The sequence below is a fragment of the Elephantulus edwardii genome, unplaced genomic scaffold, assembly GCF_000299155.1.
Source record: "Elephantulus edwardii isolate Elephantulus edwardi_28Jun2011 unplaced genomic scaffold, EleEdw1.0 scaffold00032, whole genome shotgun sequence".
Taxonomy (NCBI): Eukaryota; Metazoa; Chordata; class Mammalia; order Macroscelidea; family Macroscelididae; genus Elephantulus; species Elephantulus edwardii.
Window position 1 is genome coordinate 4,307,163 of NW_006399782.1, and position 20,963 is coordinate 4,328,125.

General features: G+C 38.4%; 1 protein-coding gene and 1 pseudogene across 2 annotated transcripts in view; one reads left to right on the forward strand and one right to left on the reverse strand.

Annotated features, from left to right (window-relative positions):
- ZNF148 (zinc finger protein 148) overlaps nucleotides 1-20,963 on the forward strand; it is a 218,853-nt gene that overhangs the window by 63,644 nt on the left and 134,246 nt on the right. The window contains exon 2 of one of the 2 annotated variants that reach the window (XM_006884210.1): nucleotides 7,665-7,745. The exons of the other annotated variant lie outside the window; for it this stretch is intronic. The gene's annotated coding sequence lies outside the window, so the exon portion shown is untranslated. The remainder of the gene's footprint in view (nucleotides 1-7,664; nucleotides 7,746-20,963) is intronic. 2 annotated transcript variants of the gene reach the window in all.
- LOC102846747 lies at nucleotides 14,426-15,630 on the reverse strand (annotated as a pseudogene).

Here is a 20,963-nt window from a genome sequence, read left to right on the forward strand (position 1 = left end):
ACCAAGTTGTGCCAAGAAATCTGGAGAACAACCACTTGGCCAACTGACTGGAAGAGATCTATATTTGTTCCCATTCCACAGAAGGGTGACCCAACTGAGTGTGGAAACTCAGAACAATCTCACTGGTTTCACATGCAAGCAAGATTCTACTGAAGATTATCCAAAAACGACTAGAACAGCACATCAGCAGAGAACTGCCAGAAGTACATATAATACCTAATCATATATTCCTTGTAGACAGTTCTTTCATTCATCTGTTCCAATTCAGTGGTCATTATCTATCCACCTTTATCCCATTGTCCTCCCAACCCCTCATGTCTCAGACCTGATTTATAACAGGGGTGCTATGCAGTATTTATCCTTTTGTGACTGAGATATTTCACTCAGCATGATGTGCTCCAGGGTCCCCCATGTTGTGTAATGTTTTACTAGTTAAGTGTTTTTTTTTTTTTTCAGTACTGAGTAGTATTCCACCCACTGTAGGAATATATATAGTTTCAAAATTTTTAATTTTATTTGTGATTTTAACTAACGTTTACAAAAAAGTTAGCTTTTAATTCATTAATTGCTGCACATTTTATCCCCTCTCCTTTCATTCCATCTCCCCTAGTTCACTTATTTTTTTTAATATTCATTGCTGCACAATAATTGGTTAATTTTTACAATTAGATCACTAGGCTTTTCTTCCTGCTTTTTCTTAGTCTGGAAGCTCAGCTGAAATCTATCCCTGTGGGTGACCTTGCTGATATTTGAGACGTCAGTTCCATAGCTTTTACCATTCCCGCAAGGTGGAAGCCACCACAACACAGTACACTGACTGAGAAGTGAAACTGACATGCAAGTGATGGGTCTAAAGTTAACATTACTTCGTTTTCTAAGTGAATATGAATTGTCCCAAAATAAGGGTATAGACTTTCAACATTAGTAGACTTTGGTGCTTTAAAAGTCAAGTTGTTAAATTTTCTTATACTATTTTAAAAAAAATCCTTAGACAATTATGTTTTTCACATAATTTTGTGAGATTTCTTTTAGTATATTTACCATCTGACCTTACCACACTAATCTTTTTCTTTATTTTGTAATAGTTTGAGTAGAATTGGTGCCAGCTCTTCTCTCAATATTTGTTCGGTAGAATTCACCAATTGAATTCTACACCATTGAAGCTATCTGGGCAGGACTGAACCTTGTCCTGTCCTGTATCATCCTTATCATCTCTGACACCCATTGACACCCATCTCTGACATCATCTTGAACCCATTGCTGCAGTCACGGTGTTAGTCTTTCTGGTTAAGTGTCCTCCTCTCTTTGGCCAACCCTCTACCTTTTCAAGCATGATGTTCCTTTCCAAGGAATAGCCTCTCCTAACAACATGCCCATGTATAAGAGAAGAAATTTCATCTTTACCTCTAAGACACACTGTGGCTGCACTTTTTCCAAGACTTTTTATTTTGCATTTGTTCTTTTTGGCAGTCCCTGGGATATTCAGTACCCTTTAACACTACAACTCAAAGGCATAAATAATTCTTATTTATTGTCCACCTCTCAGATGCATATCAAGTTCTTGAAAAGACTGTGAGCTGAATCAGGCAAACCTTAGTCTTCAAACTGAGGTCATTGCTCTTTAGTGTTTTCGAGAGGTTCCTAAAAGCAGACTTGTCAGATGACTGCTGGTACCAAAGGTGTTGATTGTGGGTCCAAATAAAATCATTGACAATTTCAGTCATATCTCTATCTTTTGCTGCCTATCAATCAAGTGATGAGAATTTTTGTTTTTTTTATATTGAGATGGATTGCATATTGAAGGCTGTAGTCTTTCATCTTCTGCAGCAAGCGATTCAAATCTTCCTCACTTTCATCATGCAAGCTTGTGTCATATGCATAATTCAGGTTGTTGATGAGGGTCTTTCTCATTTCCTGATGCCACTTTCCTCATAGAGTGTAGCTACACAAATTAATTTGCTCAGCATACAGATTGAATAGATAAAGAGAAAGGATATAACCTTGATGCACACCCTTCCTATTTTAAACAATTCAGTGTTCCTTTGTTCTGTTCAGACAACTTCTTGATCTAGGTATATGAGTAGTATATATATGAGTATACTTAATGTGTTCTTGGATTTCTGTTCTTCTCAATGTTAACCATTATTTGTGATGATCCACACACAGGCAATAAAGCACAAATAGACATTCTTATGGTGATATTCTTTGTTTTTAGTCAGGATTCATATGACATCAGTAGTGATACCCATGGTGATATGGACTTTTAAACTGCTTGAGCTTCTAACAGTAATTCCCTGTCAGTGTACTGTTCTAGCTGTTTTTGAATGATCTTCAGCAATATTTTGCTTGCATGGGATATTAATGATCTTGTTTTATAATTCCTGCATTCACTTGGATCATCTTACTTGAGAATGGGAGCAAATAACAGATCTCTTACAGTCAGCTATCCTCCAAATTTCCTGGCATAGGCTGGTGAGTACAACTAGGCGTGCATCTGTTAGGTGATACATATCATTTGGTATTGGATGCTCTAGTGGCCTAGTGGAAAGACGCTGTGCTGCAATCTAATATCAGCTGCTGTCCCATTAATACCTAGGGCTTTATTTTTTGCTAATGCTTTCAATGCAGCTTGAACTTCTTTGTTACTCTTGTTCATATAGTAATTTCTGAAATTTTTCAATGTTAACCAGTTCTTTTTGTTATAATGGCTCTATTCCTTCCATCTTCTTTTGATGCTTCCTGAATCATTTACGGTTTAGCCTATAACATCTTTCAATATTGCAATTTGAAGCTTGAGTTTGTGTTTCAGTTTTTTCAGCTTAAGAAATGACCAGCAGGTTATTCCCTTTTTATTCTCTGACTCCAGCTCTTTGTACGTTTCTTTATAATATTTTACTTTTTCTTTTTAAGCTGCCCTTTGACGTCTTCTGTTAGGCTCTTTTATTTCGGCATCTTTTTCCTTTGTTTTGGATTCTCAACTCTCTAATACAGTTTTTCGTTTCTTTTTACATCTATTCTGTATTCTTTTTTGTTGTAATGATAAATATAGACTTAAATATAATATTGCATAATGGTATACGTGTGATCTTTTGGTTTCTGGCTCCAGATTTTTTAGATATTAGAAATAGGTATTTAAAACAGATGTTCTGCTCCTAACTAGTTAAAGAAAAAACCCTAATGACTAAGGATTTGTCGGCAGTGTGCTGTTGAGTTAGAACTGGCCCATAGCTGACCCTCTGATGGGTTTTCAGAGGCAGTAAATCACATGGAAGGTGAATGCTCATTCTCTTCAACCCTCCACAACCTCCCAGCAGCTGGTGGATATTATCAGTGTGCCTTTGGGATCGCAATGCAGTTTGTTACCCCGAGGCCACCAGTGCTAAATTCTCATAACAGCTGTGTTGTTGTTGCTGTTGGGTACCATCAAGAGACATATAATTCATAGTGATGCCATGAAAACCAGAGCTGAAACTTGCCTTTTCCGTTGCCATCCTCACCATCTTTAATATGCTGGAGAACAGCTTTACTGTTTGAAATTCCTAGGTAAAATTAGTGTAGCCTTGCATTTATATATATATTTTTTGTTATGCGCTGTTGAATCACTTCTGACTCATAGCGACCCTGTGTACAACAGCCCTATACCCTTCTCTATCCTGTGCCAGTCTTATTGTCTCTGACACACCTATCCTGATTACCCTAGTTGCTGAATCAATCCACCTCATGGAGGTCTTCCTCTCTTGCACTGTCTCTCCACTCTCCCAAACGTGACACCCCTCTCCAAGGACTGGTCCCTCCTTGCAACATGCCCAAAGTGTGTCACACAAAGTTTCAGAATCTTTGCTTCCAAGGAGCAGCCTGCTCTCACCCTCTCTAGGATGAACCTGTTTGTTCTCCTAGCAGTCCGTAATATATTCAGTACTCTTCTCCAGCACCACAGCTCAAATCATGAATTCTCTTCTATCATCCCTAGTTATTGTCCAGCCTTCTGACACATAACAAGTAATGGCAAAGACCATGGCTTCAATCAGGCGCATCTTGGTACTGTTTGTAATTCCTAGATGAAATGAGTACAGCCTTGCATTTTTATATATACTTTGTTATAGTCTAGAGATTTAAAATTTGTTTTGTTCTGTGTTTACCCTTGTATTTTTTAATGATTTGTCCAGTAATTTATTTAGCCTTGTACATGTTAGGGCTAATTTATAAAATACCTTATTTACTAATTTTGAGTATAAACTTTTTATTTGGCCTTTGTTTCTGATGATCAACTTTCATTTCTTTTATTTCATATATAAATGGGGAAATGACCAATTGCTGGGAAAAAAAAAAAAAGAAATGCATCTACTATCAGTGAACTCCCAACATAGTAAAGTGTATATTTTTGGTATTCAAGAATTCAATTTGTATGCAAATCAATATAAAATAAATTTTTTTTTAGAAAAAACCAACCAAACAAAACTCATTGGCGTAGCCTCAGAAGCAACTCATTAGTAACCCTCTAGAGAGTTTTTGGAGGCTGTAAATTTCACAGGAGGAGATTGTGCATCTTCTTCCTGAGGAGTGGCTGGTGGATTTGAACTGCCAGTGAGGCACCACTATTAACTACACCATCAGAACTCTTTCATTTAAAAAGTATACCATCCATGACAAGGGTCTCATAACGAAAGTTTACAGAATCCTACAGTTCCTCCAGAAACAAAAGACTGATAATCCAATTACAAAATGGACAAAAGACATGAAAAGACTTTTCTCGGAGGACATTTAGATGCCCAACAGACACATGAAGAAATGCTCTAAATCACTGACAGTAAGGGAGATGCAAATCAAAACCACAATGAGAGACCGACCATCTTACCCCAGGAACAGTGACCACGTTTAGCAGGGCAGCAACTAAAGAATGTTGGAGAGGATGTGGTGAGATAGGAACTCTTGTATACATTGTTGGTGGGATTGTAAAATGGTACAACCACTCTGGAAGGCAGTTTGGCTTTACCTCAAAAAGCTGAATGTAGAAATTCCATATGACCCAGCTATTCCACTGCTTGGAATATACCCTGAGAAAGTGAGAACTGAGGCACAAACAGACACTTATACACCAATGTTCTTAGCAGCATTATTCACCATAGCAAGAACATGGAAACAGAACAAATGCCTAACCACAATGGAATGGGTTGAGAAATTATGGTACGTTTACACAATGAAATACTGTGCAATATGCAGGAGCAATGATTTTGTAAATTACTACCTAACATAGAAGGGACTGGAGAGTATACTGTATAAGACCATTATTGTAGAACAAATACAAGGATACAAGAAGGGAAGCAGGGGGGGGGAACTTAATCATAGCGTCACACAGTTTGATAGGTGGAGGGAGGGGTGGGTAAAGGACAGGGTAAAGATCCAGTGTGAAAAATAATGTATACAAATTTTATGAATGAATGTATGTATGTATGTAAACCAGTATAAAATAAAACAAAACACACCAAACTCTTTTCTAAAATGGAACAATTTTTTTCTAAAATATATAAAATAAATATTTAGATTATTTAGCTGAGTGAGAAGTCTTGCTGTGTTATTTTTATGAAAATATTAAAAAAAAGTTTTAGAACCAACCTGTGTCCATCAGGAGATGAATGGATAAGTAAAATGTGATATCTGCAGAGAGCTCTAGCCTGTAATCCCAAAGGCATGCAGTGTGAGGTCACCCACTGCTTCACGGGAGAAGTATAGGCAGTCTCCTTCCTTGCGATTAACTGCCTCTGAAAATTCACTGGAGGGTTATAGAGCTATGGGTCCGTTTTGACTGTGTGGTACAAAACACCACCACCACATACAATTGAATACTATTCAACCATAAAGAAAAAATGAAGTTCTAATACCACATGGACGAACCCATGAACACATTATGTTAAGTGGAATATTTCAGACAAATAAAGGACAGACATTGTATGATGCTACTTGTACGAAGTGTGTGTGTGTGTGTGTGTGTGTGTGTATATATATGTCGTTATGTACCATTGAGTTAGAACTGGCTGATAGCTGATTCATCAGTGAGTTTTCAGAGGCAGTAAATCGCATGGGAGGAGACTGCCAATCTCCCATAGAGCAGCTGGTGAATTCAACAGGGTTGGCAGTGCAGCTCCTTACCACTAAGCCACAGTGCTTATATGTAATATATAATAAATATACAAAACAATAGAATATATTGTGTCTATGTAATAGGGCAATACAGAGAAAGCACAGTTTATCTGTGATTACCAGATAATGAGAATGAGTTTACCAGTGGTTACCAGAGGCTAAGATAAGGAATGAGGAGTTACTACTTAAGGAATACTGAATTTGGGTGATGAAAAACTTTTAGAAATGGATAGTAGTTGTACAGCATCAAATGTGTTCATTGCTGCTGAATGGTACATTTAAGTTAGAATAAGATTTTTTTTTTTGTTACTTTGTGAAAATAAAATTTTAAAAAATTTTAGTAATGGAGAGTCAGAGTTTTAATAAAACACATTTTATACTCTTCCTATTTTAAGATATTTAATTACAGGTTATTTTCTAGAATTCAGATAAATTTTAATCTTTACCTATAAGTTAAATTTTTAAAAGTCCAGTTAGTCCAAACAACTATGAGATATCATCTCACCCCACTAAGAATAACATAATTTAACAAAATAGCAAACATCAAATGCTGGCAAGGTTGTGGAGAAACTGGAAGCCTTATTCACCTGGTGGGAGTGTACAATGGTGCACCCACTATGGAAGATTGTATGGCACTTTCTCAAAAAGTTGCAAATAGAAATATCATTTGACCCAGCAATTTCTCTGCTGGGAATTTACCCTAAAGAAATCATAACCACCATCCAAGCAGATATATGCACACTCATGTTTATTGTGGCTTTGTTCACCATAGCAAAGAGCTGGTAACAACCCAAGTGCCCAGCAACGAATGAATGGGTAGAGAAGCTGTGGTATATTCACACAATGGAATACTATGCAGCATTGAAAAACAAGGAACTCATGAAATATTATGCAAAATGGATAACCCTGGAGGACATTATGCTGAGTGAAGTATCTCAGTCACAAAAGGACAAATATTGCATAGGGCCACTGTTGTAAAACAGGACTAACATCAGGGTTGAGGGAGGACAGAGAAGGAGGGGGGAAATGATGTATACGGCATTGAAAGAGATGAGGGAGAGAACTCTTTAAAAGGGATATATGAATGGGTCTTATTGTCATTACACAAGTCCAGAGTGAAGGCTGCATAGTGGAGTGAACCTGGGGGGAGGGATTGCATAACAATGAAAGAGTTTTCTTTTCAAGGAGAAGAGTAATTTGGCAGTCCGGTGGTGGGCAGGGAGAAAAGTGCAACAATGAATGACTGGAAGTCTTAAGTCTCTGTAAACTTTCATTAAAATTAATAAGTAAATTTTTTAAAAGTCCAATTAGTATTTGAGTCATTTTTATTTTTATGATGTCACTGATAGGCCATTACAATGGGACTATGTGTTACTTGCTTTTGTTTTTATTTAATCTATTCTTAATCTACCATAGAAAGATTTTTATTAGCTTTAACACACTTAAATGTAACTATTCCACCTGATTCAGGAATTTATCTAATTCTGATTATTTGGAAGATAACTTAAGTTTTTATACTTTTGTAGGGTTGAGGAAGGAATCCACAGCCTGGAAATATAGCCCAGTGATCTGGCGGCATGGACGTTTGCCTGAAATACTTTACAGAGGTACTGTAATACTACTTATGCCATCTTTAATTTTTACTTGTAATTAACAGATAGGTGCTTGATGAACATGAACACACCTACTGTTGGGTTATGTACTACATTTATTGGACAATCACTTTTCCTTCAAGATACATCTGTATGTAACATGGGAAGCTCTGGTGGCCTAGTAGTAAGTATTACGCTGCCAACCTAAAGGCACATGGTTTAAATCAACCAGCTGTTCCATGGGAGAAAGATGAGTCTCCTCCCATGCAATTTACTGCTTCTAAAAACTTGCTGGGTTGTAAGTTCTGGGTCAGTTTCGACTTGACAGCACTCAACAACAACTGTATGTAGTATGAACATATAAATAGCATAGTGTTATTCTTAGTTGCCTTAGAGTTTATTCCAACTCATGATAATTTCACATGTACAGAGTAGAACTCTGCCATATGATTTAGAAGCAGATTACCAGGGTGGAATCGCAAAGTCTCACATATTTAGAAGATAAGATTTTGATCCATAATGTGATACATGTTGAGTGCTAGCTTAAAGATTCCTAGTTTATATCCACCACTGCTCCTCGGGAAGAAGATAGTTTGCTCTCATAAAGATTTATAGCCTCAGAAGCTCCATGAAGGGGATGTTAACTGTTAGTTAGAATTGGCTTGACAGCATTGTTGTTGTTGTTATGTGCCGTCGAGTCACCTGCGACTCATAGTGACCCTATGTACAACAGCCCTAAACTCCGCTCTGTCCTGTGCCAATTGCACTGTCTCCGACACTCCCATCCCAATTATCCCAATCACTGAATCAGTCCACCTCATAGAGGGCCTTCCTCTCCTGCGCTGTCCCTCCACCCTCCCAAGCATGATGTCCCTCTCCAAGGACTGGTCTCTCCTCACAACATGTCCAAAGTATGTTAGATGGAGCCTCAGAATCCTTGCCTCCAAGGAGCCACCTGGTTTAACCCTTTCCAGGACAAATCTGTTTGTTTTCCTAGCAGTCCATGGTATTCTCAATACTCTTCTCCAGCACCACAGCTCAAAGGCATCAGTTCTCCTTCTATCCTCCTTGGTCATTGTCCAACTCTCTGATGCATAACAGGTGATTGCGAAGACCATGGCCTGTATCAGACGCACCTTAGTCTCCAAAGAGACACCATTGCTCTTCAGCACTTTGGAGAGGTCCCTGACAGCATTGGGTTTGGTTATTTTTTGGGATGGGGCACTGGTATGGGTTAGGACTTTTGAGATTATGTTGTGAAATATTTTACTTGTGGGAAGGGCATGCATATATTCTAGGGGCAAAGGGTAGAATGGTATAGATTGAAATTGTCTTCTCAAATATGTTTTAGAAACTTATCCTTCCTGTCCTTGTGGATGTAATCTTATTTGAGAATAGTTTTCACTGTTTGTATTAGAGTCCTTGTCTTTTGAACCATCGCTTTTTCTTCCTTTTTGTGATTTGAGTGAAAGTGTGCAAAGTGTGTTGGTTTTCCATTCAACCATCCATACATTTTTAAGTTTATAATATAAATTTAAGTATGATAGTTGCAAGGTTATTTCCCTCTTCACACTTCTCTCCTTTCATTCTCATTTCCATGAATCTCTCTTACTCCTTCCTGTTTTTTGAGCTTCATCTCTGTTCCTGGGCAAATGCTGCCTTTTGACCATATATGATTGATTATTTGAAAGAGTGTGTTTGTGCCTCTATGGTTTTATTGTCCACCTTATAGGTCTGTCTATTCTGTGTCTGAAAGTCGAGTCCTAGAGCTAAGTTGTGTTTGAGATTTGAAGGGTAACTAAGGACCTTAGTTGGGGAGTACACCAGTTGCTATTCAGTCAGGAATCTTAGCTATTTTATTCCCCCCACAGTTTTAATTCCATCACATTTTCACTCTCTCTATCCAGAATCTTCTACTGTGATCCCTTTTAGTGCAAGTCAGTCACTTTTGAGGTATTCCACCAGATGCTCTGCTGGAGAAGGAGGGACAGTCTCCTCCTGTACCAGTCAGATCTGATTTGATGGTATACACACACACACACACACACACACACACACACACTAATCATCATCATCATCTTAGATACAGAAGCAAGGAAATACAGATTGGACTAGATAAATACAGACTGGCCTTCAATACAGACCTTCCCTAGAGCCAAAGAAAGAGAAAGCCTTGCTCTAGAGCTCGTACTCTGTTTTTGGACTAAGAGCATCCTAAACTGTGAGAAAATACATTTCTGTTCATTGAAATCTTTGAATAGTTTATAGTCTCGTCTTTTGACTGGTAGTTGAGTGTTTACTCATTTGTGCCATCTGTTGTTGTTGTATGTTGTCAAGTTGGAACCATAGCTGGCCCTCCAGTTGGTTTTCAGAGGCAGTAAATTGTATGGGAGGAGACAGCCCATCCTCCTGCAGAACAGCTGATGAATTTGAACTGAGTGCCTTTGGGCTCTTACCACTAGGTCACCAGAACTCTTGTGCCATCTAGAAACTCATAAATAATATAGTATTAGTCTATATAGATATGATTGGAAGGAGTGGCATCCACTTCTGTAATAGCTTGCCTCCGGAAACCCTATGAACCTGGAGAGAGGATGAGAGACACCCAAGCGTTGAGAACTCTCCTTCATAGGATCGCTACGAGTCACCTGCAACTCAATAGCACTTAACAACAACATATAGATATGAACATTGTGCAGTAAAAAGAATGAATGCTACTAGTTATAGTATAATTAATTTTCTGATTTAATGATGTTAATTATAGAATAAAATCCAATATATTCTCTTATTTAACAAAATTACTTGCATTTTGCCTTTTTGACCTCAAATCTTTTCTGTTAGGAAGGCAAATAATGATCTGTTCCTTTTATTTGTCCTGTCCTAATGCATTAAATTAAAACTATGCTTTTATTTTTCAAAGTGACTAGAAATGAAATCTGTAACAGTTTTTTTTTTTGGTAACAGTTTTAAAATATTTTAAAAAAATATCTCATTGCCATTGAGTCAGTAGACTCATAGTGACAGTTTTCATGGTATTTTTATATCTGCCAGTGCCGTAAACCTTTATATAATGGCTTAATTTATATGAATTACTATTAATTACAAAAGTTCTGACATTTTTCTGGTTTTTAAAAAATTCTGTTAAAGCTTAACGATGGGAAAATATTATTAATAACTTAGGTTAGACTTTTCTTTCTCTTTTGCTTTCTGGTAATGATCAGGTTTGACATTTTTCCTTCTTTAATCCACTTTATTTTAAGAGTAGTACAGATTTAAGCAGTATAGTTTTTTAAGTTTACATGTAAGATAACATTTGTGTGTTTATGCCCTACCAAAAATAATTATAGATAAACACTGGAGCTATGCTACGAACCCAAAAGCAAACCGTTTAAATCCACTAGCTGATTCGTGGGAGAAGGCTAGGCATTCTCCTGTAGGTGGGTGAGTTATGATTCGGTTCTTACTGGACAACAGTGAGTTCATTTTAATACAAATGAATTCATATCATATGCATTAGTCTGCATTATGCTTTCATTTTAAAGAAATATTGAGATTTTAATGAAAGTATAGATAACTTAGAATTCCATTCATTCATTGTTGCACATTTTCCTCTTTGCTCTCCCCCTCCCCCACCCTGTTTGCTTTTCTCTTTGAAAAAAAATTCTTTCCTTGTTGTACAATCCCCGCTCACCCCAATCCACTTTATTTTGCAGTTCTTACTCTGGACTGCTGTCATGCAAATAATTCCTAATCACATATTCCTTTTAAACAGTTCTTTCCCTTGTCTGTTTCAATGCTGTGTACATTATTTATCCACTCTTTTCTTAGTTTCCCCCCAAACCCCATGTCAGTGCTGTTTTATAACAGTGGCAGTATGCAGTATTTGTCCTTTTGTGACTGAGATATTTCACTCAGCATAATGTCTTCCAGGGTCACCCATTTTGTATATATTGCATGAGTTCTTTGTTTTTCAGTGCTGCATAGTATTCCCTTGTGTGAAGATACCAGAGCTTCTCTATCCATTCATTTGTTGATGGGCACTTGAGTTGTTTCCATCTCTTTGCTATTGTGAACAATGCAGCAATAAACATGGGTGTGCATATATCTGTTTGGGTGGCAGTTCTGTAGTGGAATTGCTGGGTCAAATGGTATTTCTGTTTCCAACTTTTTGGAAAGCGCCATACAGCCTTCCATAGTGATTGCACCATTTTACACTCTCACCAACAGTGAATAAGGGTTCCAATTCTCCACAGCCTTGTCAGCATTTGCTGTTTGCACTTTCCCTTTTTTGGGGGGTGGGGGGGGATACTCTTACACCACTTCATTTCATTTGGTGTAGTTTTCTAATAATTCTGTGTAACATAAGTTAGCTTAGTAATATATATATATATGAGAATATATGTGTGTGTATATATATGTATGTATGTATATATATATGTATGTGTGTGTGTGTTTGTATGTATGTATGTATATATATGTATGTGTGTATATATATGAGAATTCATTTGGCTCAGACCCTCGGGAGTTGTACTGCTAACCCAGATGTCACATTTCTCTGACAATTCCAGTCCACCAGACCCTCTTTGGGAGAAAGATGGACACTTTGTTTCTGTGAGATGAAAAGCTGTGGAAGCCTAATAAAGAGTCAGCTGTGAGCTGATTCTGACTCATTGGTAATAATAATGAGAGTTGTTATTAGTTGCCGTTGAGTTGACTTCTGTCTCATTTTGACCCTACAAGAGATCTGAACTTTGCCCTATCCTGCACCATCCTCACCATCTCTGATGTGCCGTAGTCCAGTGTTACCGTCACTGTGTCACTCCATCTTGTTGATGGTCTTCCTCTTTTCCAAGCATGATGATGTCTTTTTCAAGAACTAGCCGCTCATGACAACATGCCCAAAGTGTATGAGGAGAAGTTTTTCCGTTCTTGCTTCTAAGGAGCACTTTGGTTGCACTTCCTCTAAAACAGACTGGCTTGATGTTTTGGCAGTGAATATTCTTGTGCATATAGTTATATATATTCTAAAATGTGTCTGTAGTATAAATTCTTAAGGAGAGAATTGTTGAATCAAAGAAGGTAGCTTAAACTCATTGCCATTAAGTTGGACCAATTCATAGCTGACTCTCCAACAAGTTTTCAGAGGCTCTAAGTCCCATGGGAAGAGACTGCCCATCTTCCTTCTATAGAGCCTCTGGTAGATGTAAAGTGAGAGAGAAGTGCCACCTTTAGATTAATAGTGTAGCTCCCTATGAACTACTCTGCTAGAGCTCTGTTGAGTCAAAGAGTATGTGCATTTAACATTTTGATCGGTGAACTGCCTAATTCTTAAAAGATTGTCTTATTGTTGTTATGTGACGAGAAGTTGGCTACAACTACCCTTTCAACAGTGGGTCTAAACCTTGCCCTATCCTGAGCCAACCTCACTGTCTCCAACACACAGTCCCTGTGTCAATCCATCTCATGAAGAGTCTTCCTCTCTTGCACTAGCCTTCCATCCTTCCAAGCATGATGTCCTTCTTCACAGACTGAAAAGAAGAACCTCTTTAGCTCTTTAACAGTATTAGCTGTGCCAAACTGTAATATTTGTGAGTTTTGTGTTTTGTTGTTTGATGAAGTGAAAATTTGTCCCATATGGCACCATTATCTCCGTATTCTTATGTCACTCGGGTTAGGTGCTTGATTGTCAGCTGAAAGATTGGCAACTCAAATTTACTTAGGGGCACTTTGGAGGACAGGCTTGGTAATCTGCTTCTGGATAACTCCAGAGTACAGTTTCGCTGTGGACAGTAGGGTTGCTGGGAGTTGGAATTGACTTGAAAACCTAATCAAGAAAAACAGCAACATAACTGCATCCATCTATGTTATAAACCTAGCAATAAGTGCTATGATCATTGCTTTATGTATCCTTATGTTTTTTAAAGAGAAAAAAAAAATGAGAAAATACTTTTGTAGCTTTTTTATTAACTGAAGGAATTAGTATTTCTGATGTGTTTTGGGTTTTTTTTCTGTCTAAATGAGTTATTATTTAGAGTCATTTCAATTTGAAATACTTCCTTTAATATTCCTTTTATGGCAGTGAAAATTTATACTATCATATTTCTTTCCGTTTTCACTTATTTGGGAATATCTTTTGTTACGCCTTCTTTCTGAGGACAGTTTTATTGCTTATTTTGATTCTGTGGTTCTTCTGTCTTCTGATCTTATTTCTAGTTGTAAGCCATCCATTAACTGTTATTGATGTGTCTGTATTTGCTGAGCCCTTTTGCTTCTTTCAAGAATTTTGTCCTTGTCTTTGACTCTGATGTGTTTCAATGTAAACGGCATTTCTTCTACTTTAGGTGCAGTAAACTCCTTGGATCAGTAGATAATTTTTGATTCATTTGATTTTGCCTTTTTCTTTAAAATAGATGGGAAGGAAGTGTTGCAAATGTCTTGTTAATATCTTTTTTTAAAAAAAATCATTGTATAATTTTTTTTATAAGAATATATTATTTAAAAGACAGTTTAAAAATAAAAATTATGTACATTGCCATTAATCCCCCCCCCTCCTTTTTTATATCAGTGAGTAAAAGGGTCTTAGAAAATGTGGTCTTGTGGTTTCAGGTGTTGAGAAAGGCCGGTTCTTACACGTGGGGAGTTCCACGGAGCTCTGGTTGGCCAGACTGGTGAAGATCCCCTGCCTCTTCCACTTCTCAGGCACAGTCTGCTTCTGTTTCTTTCACGTCTTGGCTTTTTTCTCCTGTTGTTTCGGTGCCCCCAGACATCAGCCTCTCAGTCTGCTTCTGCAGCTCTCTCACAGCGTCTTCTGTTTGCTTCAGTTCCTCATAATGATCCCTGGATTCCCAACGGGGCTGGAGCATTATTTCTTCAACCACTGGGAAGAGCTTGGTCACAGTTTCAAACATGGGAATCAGAACGAACTTGATGAACCCAATCTGGGCTGTAGCTTTGGTCACTTTGTCTCGGTCCATGAACGGGGCCACAGGAAGACCTTCTGACTTCTCGCGGTCGCTCTGTGTAAAATACTCTTCCAATAAACAGTCCACCCACGGCTTGGCCACTTCCATCGGGCGGACCTCGTTAGGGATATCACAGCACTTGATCAAAATCATCTTCAGCAGTGTCATATGCTCCTTGTTGGTGTAGTCAAATTTCTCCATTTTTTTCTTTGAAAGAATCCATGATTTCCGCATGCCTTGCCATGTCAGTGGCCAAGATCAGTGTAATTATCCCGTCTGATCTGCTTGAACCCATCTGGCTGCACATTGGAGAAGATGTTGCACTCGGGCTGGGCAAGGATCTGGAAGGCCACGGCGCAGTGGTGGTTCTCCAGCGGTGAGATGTCATTGTAGCGGACAGCCAGTTCTGTGCGTGCGTTGATCTGGTACATGTTGTTGTAGCCTGGATGATCCAAATCATGGCAGATGGCTGCGGTCATCAGGATCAGGATGTCCATCTGGGAAAACTCCTGGAGGCCCCAGAGCCACACCATGCTGTACATCATCTGAGTCACGCAGAAGCAGTGCCTGAAGTTATGGAAAGGGTTGTTCCTGTAGTTGTCGTGCACGCAGAGCAGCCACCTCTTGAGGGTGATGGGGTTGATGTTGAAGTCTCTGACCAGGCCCAGGTCATGGTACATGTGCTCTAAGCAGCTCAGCATCTCATTGGGCTCCCAAAGCCAGACATCAAAGGTGGGCTTCCGCAGAGCATCGATGGTCTCTGGAGAGAGCAGGTACTTGGGATAAGGCGGGACATCCCGTCGAGGTGTCAACTTCTTGTTGTTATCAAGGAAACTGTACTTGCAGGGACAATTGGTCCTGTTGCTTCTGGCTGCTAGCTCCTCCCTCATCTTCTTGATGTCACTTTTGCATTTCTCAATCTCTACCACCTTCAGTCCTTCCACTCTGTGCCACTGTGAAGTTCAAAGCCCCTCTCTGCTCTCCTCTACCATGACGGCGGGAGCGCACTGTGACTGTTAGGATTGGACTGCATTTCATCAAAAGGTGTGTTCATCCATTGTATAATGTTTTGCATACAAAATTCATATACATTTTGTTTTACGCTCTCCTTTTTCATTCACATTGTGTTTGTCATTTCCGTACATTGTGTTTTATAAACTTAATCCCCAATGAATTATGCCCATCATTACTCTCTTTCCAGGTCCCCATCAGATCTTTCCTATATCCTTTACTCCCTCCACCTCTACCCACCAAATTGTTCAACCTTATGATTTCCCCCCGTCCATCCTCTGCCCTGCCCCTTTGCTCCCATTCCTCCTCCCGTTGAATCCTCATACATATTTTACTAGTTATCCTTTTATTTCTATAATAATGGTCTTACGCAGTGTTTGTCCTTATGAGACTGAGTTAGTTCACTCAGCATAATGCTTGCCAGTCTCTCCCAAGTTATGTAGTATTTTTCAAAATAGTTTTTTCTGAGTGCCATGAAGTGTTCTATCGTGTGAATGTACCAGTTTTTCAATCCATTCAGTTGTGGTTGAACATTTGGGCTGTTTCATGCTCTTATGATTGTAAATAACACTGCTATGAACACGGACATGCAAATGTTCATTTGTGTCTCAGTTCTAATTTCCTTGGGTATATTCCTAGCAGTGGAATAGCTGGGTCATGTGGAATTTCTCTGCTCAGCTTTCTGAGGAAACATCAGACTTCCTTCCAGAATGGTTGTTTCATTTTACAATCCCACCAATGTAGGAGAGTTCCTATCTCTCCACATCCTCTCCAACATTTATTGCTTGCTGTCATCTTAAACTTTGCTGCTGCTACTGGGATGAGATGGTATCCCATAGTGGTTTTGATTTGCATCCCTCATTGTCAGTGATGTTGAGCATTTCTTTATGTGTCTGTTGGCCATCCGAATGTCTTCATCATTGAAAAGTCTTACCATATCTTTTGCCCATTTTGCAATTGGGTTATCATTCTTTCTCCTGTCGAGGCTTTGTGGTATTCTGTAAACTTTTGTTCTAAGACTTTGGTCTGAGATGGTAATGCCAAATATTTTTTTCCCAATCAGCAGGTTTTCTTTTCACCCTGTTGGAAAAAGTTTTTGATGAACATAAGGATTTAATCTTTAGAGGACCCATTCATCATTTTTATCTTTTCCTGGTTGTGTATTTCTGGCTGTATTTGTGAGCTTCTTTATACCATAGGTTAGGCCTTTCAAGCTTGGTCCCTCTTTGTCTCTTATGATCTTCATGGTTTTAAGCTTTACCTTTAGGTCTCTGGTCAACCTTGAGTTGATTTTTGTGTATGTTGTGAGGTGTGGATCCTGCTTTAGCTCTCTGCAGGTAGCAGGCCAGTTTTACCAGCACTGTTTGTTGATGAGGTTGCCATTACCCCATTTGATAGGTTTTGTATTACTATCTTCATCTATTTCTTCATAAATTCAGAAATGTTGGTAAGCTAGATGTTGTATCACCAGTGTTTGAAGCTTTGTTCCTTTATTTACATTTGCTTCTCTCTCTATTCTTCATATTCGATAATTTCAGTTGATCTTCCATGAGGTTACAGGTTATTTCTTTTCTGACTATCTTGAATATGCTGTATTGTAAATTTATTTTAGTTACTCTTTAATGTTAGAATTTTCTTTTTCTTCTTTAAATAACTTTGTGCCTTTACTGAGAATCTGGTTGTAGATTTATTATCTTTGTAATTGTTTTAATTTTCTAAGCTTGATTTCTTCCCCCCCTCCCCCATGACCAGCTGTTTTGTAGTCTTTGCTTAAGTAAACATCTCAGAGCACGTAAAATCAATTTATATTGACTGATATTTTTCAATAATCACCTTTTTGGCAATTTTAACAAAAATTTGCAGAAAAGTTGGATTTTCATTCATTCACTATGGCACATTTTCCTCCCATTCTTTCCTTTCCCCCTCCCCCAGTTCACTTTCTTTCTTTTTAAAAAAATTCATTCAGTCCACTTTGCAATGCACCTTTTATATTGTACTGTTGTCATACATATAAAATGCCTAGTCATATGTTTTTTTTTTAAAACAGTTCTTTCCCCCATCTGTTCCAATGAAGTGTTCATTATCTATTCATTCTTTTCCTTGTTTCCCCTCAAACTTCCCATGTCAATCCTGCTGTATAACAGTGATGTTATACAGTATTTGGTTTTTTTTGTAACGGAGATAGTTCTTTCACACAGCATAAGGTCCTCCAAGGTCACCCATGTTTTGTAATGTTTTACGAGTTCCTTGTTTTTCAGTGCTGTGTAGTATTCCATTGTGTGAATATACCGTAGTTTTCAATCTATTCATTTGTTGGTAGGCACATGTGTTGCTTAAGTTTCTTTGGTATTGTGAATAATGCAGCAATAAATATGGGTTTTCATATATCTGTTTGAGTTGTGGCTCTGTTTTTTTAGGGTACATTCCCAGTAGTGGAATTGAGGGGTCAAATGGTATTTCTATTTCCAACTTTTTGAGAAAGCATCATATGTAGATTTCCATAGTGGTTGCACCATTTTACACTCCCACCAGCAGTGAATAAGAGTTCCAATTTCTCCACAACCTCACCAGCATTTGTTGTTTGCCACTCTGTTGAATTTTGCTATATTATAACTGGGGTGAGATGATATCTAATAATTGTTTTGATTTGCATCTCTCTGGTAGCTGGGTTTTTTGAACGTTTCTTCATGTATTTATTTACCATCTGAATGTCATCTTTGATGTTGTGTCTGCTCATATCCTGTGCCCATTTTGCAATTTGGTTGTTAACCTTTTTCTTTTTTAAGGTGCTAGAATATTCTGTGTATTTTAGATAAGTCTCTTATCAGATATGTCTAAATATTTTTACCCCAGTCTGTGGTTTTTTTCTTTTTTATGTTGCTGGAGAAGTTTTCTGATGTGCAGAGGGATTTAATTCTTAGAAGGTGCCATTCATCTATTTTGTTCTCTCCTGGTTGTAGGGGTTTTACTATAATTTGAAGATTGTTCATACTGTGTATTAGGGCATCAAGAATTCTTCCTAGCTTTTTTCTTAGGAATTTTATAATCTTTGGTTTTACTCCTAGGCCCTTGATCCAACTTGAGTTGGTTTTTGTGTATAGTGTTGAGGTGTGAGCCTTGCTTGTATTTTCTATGTATGGTTTTCCAGTTTTGCCAACAATTATCCAAAAATGACTGGAGCAACACATCACCAGAACACTGCCAGATGTGCAGGCTGGGTTTAGAAGAGGCTATAGTTCTAGGGATATTATAGCTAATGTTAGATGGATCTTGGCTGAAAGCAGAGAGTACCAGAAGAATGGCTATCTGTGTTGCATTGACTATGCAAAGGCTTTTGACTGTGTGGATCACAGCAAACTGTGGCTGACTCTGAGAAGAATGGCAATCCCAGAACATTTGATTGTGCTTATGCAAAACCTATACTTCAACCAAAAGGCAATTATCAGAACAGAGCAAGGAGACACTGCATGGTTCAAAATCAGGAAGGGTGTCTACAAGAGATGTATTCTGTTTCCATACTTTTGAAATCTGTATGCAGAACAGATTACGCAGGACACTGGGCTGTATGAGGAGGAATGTGGCATCAGGATTGGGACACGATTGATCAACAGTCAGCATTATGCAGATGACACAACCCTGCTTGCTGAAACTGAGGGGGACCTGAAGCACTCGCTGCAGAAGAGCAAGGACTGCAGCCTTGGATTGAGGCTCAATATCAAGAAGACAAAGACTCTCACCACAGGACCAATTGGCAGCATCAGGATGGATGGTGAAGAGATTGAGATTGTACACAGCTTTAGTTTGCTTGGCTCCACAATCAATACTCTTCGCACCAACAGCCAGGAAATCAAGAGACAAATTACATTGAGAAAGTCTGCTGTCAGGGACCTCTCCAGAGTACTGAAGAGGAGCAACATCATGCTGGAGACTTATGATGTGCCTCATCTGGGCCATAGTCTTCTCAGTTACGTGCTATGTGTCAGAGAGCTGGACAGTGACTAGGGATGTTAGAGAATTGATGATGCCTTTGAGCTCTGGTGCTGGAGAAAAGTACTGAATATACCATGGACTGCTAGGAGAACAAACAGGTTCATCCTGGAGAGAGTGAGACCAGGCTGCTCTTTGGAGGCAATACTTTGGATATATTGTACAGAGGGACCAATCCTTGGAGAAGGGGTGTCATGTTTGGGAGGGTGGAGGGACAGGGCAGGAGAGGAAGACCCTCAATGAGATGGATCAATTCAGAGATTAGGGTAATGGGAGTAGGTGTGTCAGAGACAGTAAAGTTGGCACAGCATAGAGCAGTGTTTAGGACTCTTGTATGTAGGGTCACTATGAGTTTCAAGTGACTCAGTGGCACATGACAACAACTTGTTAAAAAGACTTGTTTTCCCAGTTGTATGATTTCATTTCCTTGTAATAAATTAGTTGACTACAGGTAAATGAGTTGATTTCTGGGTTCTCAGTTCTATTCCATTTAACATTGTGTTACTGTACCAGTACCACACTGTCTTGACTACAATGGCTATGTAGTAGGATTTGAGATCAGGGAGTATGATACCTCATATCTAGTTTCTCCTTTTCAGTAGTGCTTTACTTATTTGGAGTCTCTTTCCATTGCAGATAAAATTGGAATTTTCCTATTCCATCTCATTGAAGAATGGAATTAATAATTCTGTTAGGATTGCCTTGAATTTGTAAATTGCCTTTAATAGAATTATAATTTTCGTGATACCAAGTCTTTCTATCTATAAGCATGGTATATTCTTTTATTCCTCCAGGTCTCTTGTTTGTTGTAGTAATGTTTTAAAATTTTCTTAATATAGACCTTTTATATCTCTGGTTAGATCTGCTACTAAGTATTTAATCTTGCAATTAGCAGTTGCTATGGGTGTAGTTTTCTTAGCTCCATATCTATATTCTCTTTGTCATTGTAGAAAAACCCAGTTTATTTTTGTATGTTGATCTTGTATCCTCCCACTTTGCCGAATTGTTCAACTGTGTCCAGTAGTTTTCTTGCTAAGTCTTTAGAGCTTTCATCTGCATGTAGAGCTAGTTTTACCTCCTCTTTGCCAATTTGGGTACCTCTTATTTCATTCTCTGGCCTGATTGCTCTCACTAAGACTTCTAATGTTGTTGTTCTTGTTGTTGTTATGTGTCGTAGAGTCGTTTGCAACTCATAGCGACCTTATGTACAACAGCCCTAAACCCTGCTCTATCTTGTGCCAGTCGCACTGCCTCTGACACACCCATCCCGATT